The sequence below is a fragment of the Sinohyriopsis cumingii genome, unplaced genomic scaffold (genome assembly GCF_028554795.1).
Source record: "Sinohyriopsis cumingii isolate HCF-2022 unplaced genomic scaffold, ASM2855479v2 utg002017l, whole genome shotgun sequence".
NCBI lineage: Eukaryota > Metazoa > Mollusca > Bivalvia > Unionida > Unionidae > Sinohyriopsis > Sinohyriopsis cumingii.
In genome coordinates this window covers 292,742-302,665 of record NW_028316105.1, presented here as the reverse complement: position 1 = coordinate 302,665, position 9,924 = coordinate 292,742, and positions in this window count along the sequence as shown.

The following is a 9,924-nucleotide window of genomic DNA, read 5'->3' as shown; positions in this document are numbered from 1 at the left end:
AAAAGTTCAATAATAAGTAAGATGCTTGCATATTAATGAGTTGGTCCGATCTAAACTTGTTACCACTCTGGAGGCCCTATATTTTTTATCTGATTTTGATCAGACTTGGAATATATCCTTATACCATTAAGATCTCTGACAAGATTGTTAATGACCAAGATCCATGCATGCTAATAAGGTGAACTTGCATTTGATTGGTTGAGCTTGTTACCACCTATGGAAGCCATTTTTTATCTTATTTTAATAGAATTGCAATAGGGATTTATATTATTAAGATCTTGGATGGAAGAACAAGAGCTACATATATTAATCAGATAATCTTGAATCTGACTGTCTTAGATTGTTACTACTCTGAAAGCCACATTTCTAGTCCGATTTTGATCAGGTTTGGAATATATGCTTAAATCATCAAGATCTTGGTCAACAGTGGCAGATCTAGGAATATTGTTGGGGAGTGTAAACAAGTAGGCATAGGGTCAGTAGGATGGAAACTATGGTGGTGGCCCAGGAGGCAAAGGCCCTGGAAGGTCCTGCATTATAAGTGCTTCCAGGAAGAACTTTTAACGATCTATACATTAAACGAAAATACTCTTGGAAATGTTGCATTTGTTCATTCTCATTATTGTGGGGGTGGGGGTTGCATGTCATTAAAGGTCAAGTTCAAATTAACATTAAGTGAGATCCACGCATATTAATATGGTGATCTTGCATCAAATTGGCTGTTCTTTTTACCTTTCTGGAAGCCTTTTTTCTGATTAGATATTTATCTGACAAGCAATAAGGTTTTTATCATCAAGATCATGAATAGATCTGGTATTAAGATCCACACAGATAATCCTTTGCATCTGATTGGCTGACCTTGTTACCACTCTGGAGGCCAGATTTCTGATCTGATTTTTATCAAACTTGGAATATACACATATATCATCCAGATCTCAGATGGATTTGATAGTGAATGAAATTAACACATATTAATAAGGTGATCTTGCACCTGTTTGGCTGAACTTGGTACCACTCTGGATATCATATTTCTGATCTAAAGACTAAAAGACTTCTTATGATGTCTGCTTTGTCCTAAATAAAAATGGTGCTGATCAGACATCCAGTATGGCCATCATGGCAGCCAGTTTGAAAAATCTTATCGCTACTGTTCCTAGATGGATGGTTATATCAACATGTGATTTTCACTAAAAAGACTTCTTATGCTGTCTAGTTGGTCCTGATTGAAAATCGTGCCAATCTGACCTCTAATATGGCCACCATGGCAGCCATCTTGAAAATCTTGTTATTGCAACTGCTGCAGAATGGATGGTCATGTCAATGGATTTTCACTAAAAGACTTCTTATTTTGTCTGGCTGGTCCTGGATGAAAATGATGCTGATATGATGTCCAATATAGCCGCCACAGGAGCCATCTTGAAAATCTTGTTATTGCTGCTACTCCTGAATGGAAAGTCCTATCTTGAAGATATTGTTATCTTTACTCCTCTCCAAATGGATGGCTATATCAACATGGGGCTTTCACCAATAGAATTCTTAAAATACCTTGTTGGTCCTAAATGAAAATGGTGCAAGTCGTATGTCCAATTTGGCTGCCACGACAACTGTCTTAAAAATCGAAAGTCTTTAGTGAAAACCCCATGTTGAATGAATGATCATTATGATGGGTTTTTCACCAAGTCCTAAATGAAACTGGTGTCAGTATTACATCAAAATATGACTATCACGACGTCTGACTTTAAATCTTGTTGTCACTACTCCCCTTGAATGAATGATCATTATGACACGTGGTTTCACCAATACACTTTTAATGATGTCTACTTTGTCCTAAGTGAAATTGGTGCCAAGTTGACATCCAATATGAGTACCACAGCCGCAAATTTAAAAATCTTGTTATTCCTGAAGGATATGGTAGATGGTTTTAATACTAGACAGTTAAAAGGAAGAAATTGTCTTATCTTGAATTCCTGGAAATTCATTTTGCCCAATAGAGTGTCAGTCCCATTGAGGGACTCTATTTATATTTTATATTTCATTTATTGCACTTTTAGAAGTTAGTATTGTCTACTGTTACAAAATTAATTTTCCCTACTTTAATAACTGGTAAAGTTTGTATACATTTGACTATTTCCAGTTCATTTCTCAAGCACATGGGTGTGGCCATTTTTTGATCCGCCATCTGCCTTAGGCAGCATGCAGTTTTTCTCATATCACTTATAAAAACATTTTCAGTCACAGTACATGAAAGCAGAATAAAGGTGTGTTAACATTCTCTCCGTTGTGCTTGTTGCAAATGCACACTTCACCTTATACCAGTCCGGTTTTAAAAAGTAGGTAATACCAATATAGCAAAAAGTTGCATGTTTGTGGTTGCAGAATTCTTCCTCTTGCAAGAATGATGAAAACCATATACAAAATAAATTTTAGATTACAAGATGCATATGTTTCAATAGAACAGTTTATAAACATTTGCAAACTAATCCAACTTAGAGATTCAAGCGGATAATTTGTAATTTATAACTGAAGAAAAATTATGAAATATAAGTACTGTTAGAGGAAATGTAGAATTGTTGGCTAGCATAAACTGTGTGTAATGTGGTAATGAAGGAGCAGAGTATAGTTGCACAATTTTATTTTATGTAAAGTCATGTCTGAGTTTATAAATATAAATACACCAGGCACCAATCTGTCTACAAGTGCAGTGGTGTCATTCAGGTATCGTTACACTTTATTCTGCCTTCCAAATTGTTTAAATGCATTTTTAGTCACAGCCAAAACACAGACTGTTCAATGAGATGAGTCTATATACCGTAAATGTATTAGACATTCATACTCCTATTGTATCTTTAAAGTAAGGTTTACACACAATGCTACCTGGTGATAACAAAACAGTTAAAAACTATATTTGTATCCTCTTTACAATTGCAAACGGTTATACAAAACACATTTACAGTGTATTTTGAATTTCCAAAGGTATAATTTAAGTAACCTGGAAAGTAAGCCGTGAGATCAGTGTAACATTAAAGTGTATCTCTCTCATTATTAGAGTCAAAACAAGACAAAGGGATACACTTTGCAAGTATTGTTAGAAAATTATGCCCATCCACTAACTCTGTGCGTACATTTACTTTAATAAATCAGTTTGACCAGTGTACTTCACTTCTGGAATTATGGAACATCAATGCTATTACACCAGCCGCCAGTGCTATAGTTCTGTTAAATTAGATATGTTGTGTTTTGTTTTATAATGTTTGGTATACTTGTGTTCCTTGTGTTGAGATTGATATAAAACACTCTTCACAATACAGTACAAATAACGTTGTATACATCCTCAATTTATTCAAGTAAAGTGGCTTGAAAATGACGAAGTCGCCACGAAATATTTAGTATGGTAATTTATCATCAAAATATGTGGAAGCATGTCAACAAGGCAGGGGTAGAGGCTCATAGCCCGTAAAGTAGCTTATCAAAGCGATATTTAGGAAAGAATACCAGCTTTTTTATTTTGCGTTTTTATACATACATAATGGCATAGATCGATTTAGATTGCTGAGAAACATATAAATTAGTAGTAAATTTGTGCAAATCTGTGGTTGTAGATGAATAGTAAGACTTATTTACCTGTAAGGAAAAATTATGTATCGGTGCACGGACAGACAAATGAAGAGTTATTTAACTTGATACCTACACATTTTATATACTGTTGGATAGCTTAGACTCTATGCTTTATATCTATAGTATTATCACCCATTTACATGGAAACATCATACCAAGGCAAGGGTACAAGCACATATCATGAATATTTCTATCCGTAATGTCCCTTAGCTAAGCATTATTGAGGAAACAATACCAACTCTTTTATTTTGCATTTTTGCACAAATCTAATGACATGTATCGATTTAGGTTGCTGAGAAACATATAAATTGATATCAAAATTATTCAGATCTGTGGTTGTATATGAATAGTAAGACTTATTTACGTATACAGAAAACTTATGTATAGGTGCACGCACAGAGAAATGAACACTTATTTAACACGATACCTACACGTTGTATATACTGTTGGATAGCTTAGACTCTATGCTTCATATGTTATCAAAAAAATTTGTGGAATCGTTGCAACAAGGTTAAATTGTGTGAAATGAGCAACTGCTTTTCTGAAAGATGGGACACTAAACCGCCAGTCCGACACTTTTTTGTGGTAACTCTGTTGCTTGATATTGCTCTCACCAGGGACTTTGTGTTAAGCATCGTAGATAGGATCACAGTGTATCGTTGGCAGTTTTTGCTTTTACTTTGCGGCTAAATCCAAGTGGCTGATAGTTCAATATAACTGTAAAGAGGGACCATACATCAAGCCTGTTAGTAATGTTCACTTTGTGTATTCAGTGTGAAATCTAACTTGACTCTCCTAGCTGCCTGAGCTCCCAGGAGGGAGGATGCAGGTTCGCCAAATTAGCATATTGAGGAAAATACGTTGTCTATTTCAGCAGCTTCATACAAAGTATATATGCTGACTTACTTTCATGGTGAGAACAGGAGAATGACTGAAACATGAAGGCAATCAACATGCTAACAGATTTAAGATTGAGAAAATATTATTTGTTGATTAAGTGAATGACAATGACATTAATATCAGTCAAGTAGAACAATCATTAATATCAGTCTTATAGAACAAGGAATTGTGGTTATTTGTTAACTGAAAGGGGCCCGAGGATTTGTTCAACAAACTAAATGTTTCATAGAAGTAATGCCATGTTTGTGTGTAACACTCAAGTTTGGCTTTAGTTTATATTCTGAATTTTAAGTTCAACTCCATGTGCGTTTTCATTGATGTAAGACATCTAATGGAAAAAAGTTGCCATAAACTTCCACATGATTCAAGAAAAACAGACTCTTTAATATTTAACAGGGACACATGCCACCAAAGTTCAGTCCCATCAGTATTTGTATTGACTTAAAGATGTAGGCTCACATCTTTCCTTCAAAATACTTAATACACTTCATGGTGAGCTGCCAATGTACTAATAATGACATTAGTGGTTAAGCAGGGAAGAGGTTTTGAAACGATACATAAATCATCTTCCAATAATAGAAATCTTTTTTAATCTAAATAGAAATTTAACATGAACAAGATGACAATTAGTTCCTTTAAGATCATATTAAATAAACAACAAAAATTACATTGTACACAAAATACGATTACATTGTAACATGTAAAGGACACATACAATGCAAAGCAGAAACGTAAGTAGTATGCACAAATACTACTACTACAACTAATAATAATAATAGTAGCAATCCAAGTATTATTATAGTCTGGATAAATGTATCAATGGAAAATACCACATACTGAGACAAAAATGCTTAAGAGAAAAAAATAAAGGTGAAAAATAGCTCAAGTCGGTTCACTGCAGAAAAGGTGAGTTTTCTGAGCTTTCATGAATTGTGTCGCAGTTACATTATGATTAAGTTGAAGAGGCAGACTATTCCAGAATGTTGGGCCCTGATAATCAAAAGGATGATTTCCAATGTATTTTAATCTAACATTGGGAGTAATGATGATATTAATACAGGAGATGAGTGCAACTGTCACGAACTCAACAGTGTACTTAGGGTTTGACATATAAAAAATGTTTTAACAGAGAGGTCACTTTTTATTTAATCCTTGATATAACCTGAAGCCTGTGAAGGATGCCACGAATAGAAGGTAAGTACTCACTGATAGGAATTCATTGACAAAATAAGGAGCATTTTGTACCTTTTGGATTTTATTTTTATTTTACTATGTACTGTGGTAAAAGCAGAGAGACTGGAATCGAAATAATCAAGTACAGAATTTATAATGCAAAGATACATCTTGAGACGAATCCAATGATACCTCGTTGATGAAAATCAGTTGAGGCTTTTGTGAGAAAATTGTGTTCTTGTGACTTACGGTAGTAACATACGAACAGATAGTGCCATTTTGGATATCATATTCACTGAAATACTTGTCTCATGGAGCCCAATAGATAGGTATTTCGTTCCTGAAATTCGGTCGAGTAGTTTATGAGAAAATTGAATTGTTGTGATTTCCCGTATGTTTTGTTTGTATATGTTATGGTTAGGGTTTTCTGGTATTAACGTACGAATGGACCCAACGATTTTGATGCGCTTTTTGTGCAGTACGTGTGTCATAGTGCCCGATAGATAGGTATTTCTGTCATGAAAATCGGTCAAGTGGTTTGGGGGAAAATTGGATTCTTGTGATTCCCCATATGTTTATCATAGGTTAGGGTTAGGGTTGCAGTTTTATGGTAATACGAAAGAATGGACTCGGTGATTTTTATGGTCATTTCACTGCAATATGCATGTCAATGACCCCGATAGATAGGTACTTGGTTCATGAAAATTGGTCGAGAGATTTTGAAGCAAAACTGAAACATTTGTCATGTTGTGTTAATTTTTAGAGTTATATATGAAGCAACTTTGTTAAGATAGAGAGCTTGATTTTTGTTTTTGCTAAGTTATAGCCTTTCCAATAAAATGTTGACTGTGTCGTCTGTAGATGAATTTCGTCTTTTTCGGTGAGCAGCAGAGAGGGTGAACAGACCCAAGAATTCCGACAAAAAAATAAAACCTCCATGAAAAAATCATCTCGTAGAAAGGTCCAGATTTTTACAAATAAACGTTTCCTTGAGATGATTTATTTCTGTAATGGCTGATTATATTAATAAAACCTTAGTTCGAAATAGTAGCTGAAAAATAAAGTATTCTACGTGTTTATTTATTTTTTTTCTACTAGACGACCAACATTGGTAGGCGCCCTCTCTGCTGCTATCCAAATATTTTATCAAGACCTACACGATATCTTGTTCTAGGATCATGTAAATTTATTGTTATAAATCCATGCGGAGTAACTTGCGCTCGTGAAAAGAAATTTCTGAATTTAATTATATCCATGTCTCCACCACACCAAGTTTGATGAATATTTCGCAGCATATGTGTGTCTATGCCATTAAACACAACTAAAATATTACAGTTATCTCTGATCACTTTTGGTGTTTGTGTATACCGCTGAGTAACATAGATCACATCTGTATTTTTATGTCTGCCACGAGAAAATATCCTGGCTGGATTTGTTTGTTTGTCTAGCATCACATCATCATACACAACTAAATTATTAATAAACCCATCAAGATCATCTACAGACGGCGCTTCATCAATATCGGTTATAAACTCTATAACATCGTTATCTTCATCCAGTAATCTTGCATTTTCATTGAAATCTTTAAGTACATCATAACACCTCTGATCATCAACGGATGGTGCTACCAAAAATAATTTATCCCATTTCAACCATCTCATTATCAGATTAAGTAATAATTGCGTCTTATCCAATCCAGATGGTCCTATGATAATCATTCTGATGGAATTTGGTAACGCAGGGTGGTGTTTAACTGGCTGTCGCTGCCGAGTTGCTGAGAAATCAATTATATCCATATATATTATAACATGAATTTATATTGTTTACACTGTAAAGTTAAAACTCCAACTACTGATTTAGCTACGGTTACAACAAAAAATAAAAAAATAGCGTATGGTGGAAAATGTTCTGTATGCAGTAGAAAGAAATTTTCATTTTTACCTAATAAGTGCAGTGGTGATATTGCTAAAATGATGTCAAAGTTTCCAGGTGCTCCATGGGCTAAATACCCAGGAGAAAAACATTTACCAGGATATAATTATTGCGGTCCTGGTACCAGACTTGATATCAGGCTTGATAATCAGAATCAACCAAAACCAGGTGAGTATCCTGTAAACGCTATTGATCGAGCTTGTCACGCTTATGATGTAGCTTATAAAAGTGAAAATCTACAATACAGGCATATTGCAGATGTGAAATTAATTCATGCATTAAATTCTATAAAAAATAAAAATATCAAAAAAAATTTACTAGTTGATTAGTAAGATCCGCGATGAAAAGTAAATTAGCGCTAGGGGCTGGTAATATATAATGGAATCAATTTATTATAGTCCAAGAGGATACTGTAGAGGCAGAACAGCAATTAGTAAACTTGCTAATGCAGCAGTGGTTAAACATTCTACTGCTGAAGCGTGATTATCCAGGCAAGCGATATATCAAATTTACCTACCTCCACTGAAACGAATTCAGTACACGTATTTCGATGTTAGTGTTCCTAATGAAGTTCATCAAGCAGATATTTTATTTTTACCACATGATACTGAACGTAGAAAAACATACAAGTACGCGTTAACTGTTGTTGATGTTGCAAGTAGGTATAAAGAGGCAGAGCCGCTATCAACGAAAACATCATCTGAAGTATCTGATCCGTTTGAACGAATTTATCAACGAGGGCCATTACGATGGCCACAATTATTACAGGTTGATCCTGGTAAGGAATTTCTTGGTCCAGTATCATAGTTGATGAAACGACATAATACCAAAATACGACGAGGTCATACTGCAATTCACCGTGATCAGGCAATTGTTGAACGATTTAATCGAACACTTGCTGAGCGGTTATTTGGATATCAATACGCGAGGGAATTTATTCAAGATAAAAGATCTCGCGAATGGGTTGCAAGATTACCAAGCGTGATAATTGCGTTAAATAATGAGATTACACGAACAGCCAAGAAAAAATACTGGGTGATGTTACAGTTAGATATTTATATGAACCGGGTGAACTTGAAGGTGGTAAAAAAAAGAGCGACTGATCCTATTTGGAGTGTTACCACACACAAAATATCTAACATAACTAGATCTACTGGTAGACCAGAAATCTACAGATTAGATTCGGCTGCTCCTCAACGTGGATTTACACGTGAACAACTACAAATAATTCCTGAGGATACACAATTACCACCTCGATCACTTAACTAGCGCCTCTACGTCGATTACACTCGAGACAGGTCAACATCATATTTTCTCGTGTATGACCGCGATTATTATTTTTTCTGTCTACGGTAAATTGTCTTGAATCATTACTCGAATACCTCCACAGCATTATACAATTACAACTTGCGCAATGATTATTCTGCTGCTGTTTTAAATCGATAATAAATTCAACATCAAGATCAAAGTCGCGTTTATTTTTTTTATCAGATTGTATCCGATTAATTTTTTTCTTATGATATCATCATCGATGATGTTAAATATATTAACGATTTCAGGAATTATAATTCTCCGTAACTGAGACATTTTTCTAACCCTTGATACCGCTAAATAGACTAAATTTGACCACTCGATACGATCGTCTACAATCCAGACTCGTGTATCAGAAATAGTCAATCCCTGAAAAGAGTGGATCGTCATAGCGTATCCCAATACCCATGGAGATTTGTCAGCGCGTAATGCATTTTCGACAACACTGATATCAACAGCGACAATATCATTTAATACGAGATTTTGTTTCTCAGTCTGCCCTGGAATATCAACATTAATATTCTGTTTTCGTGTATCTGATGGTCTATAACATAACGGAACGGGCAATTTTGAATATTTTTCTTTATGCAGCTGAAATAACTGCTGTTGTAAAGCGTCTCTGTTTATTTTTCTGCTTGCTACTATCAAATCGTTGGGTCTCCATAAATTCAAAAAATCGTTCATTGAGGTCTCTGAGATCACTCCGCGTATTATTTCACACTGAATTTTGTTTGATTGTAATCTGAATAATTTTTAAACTCTTTTAAATTTGCATCAAGAGCCTTATGATCATCATCTATTTCTTCGTAATAATCAACGAAATTTTTTAACCAATCATGTGGAGATGGTCCAACAATTGGCGGCGGCTGACCATGATCGCCACACATTATTATAGCGGTATTTTTCGTCAACAGCCAATGAAGAAACGTTTTTAATGTATTCAATGACACCGTACATATCTCGTCCCAAATAATTATTTTGGGTATGTATTTT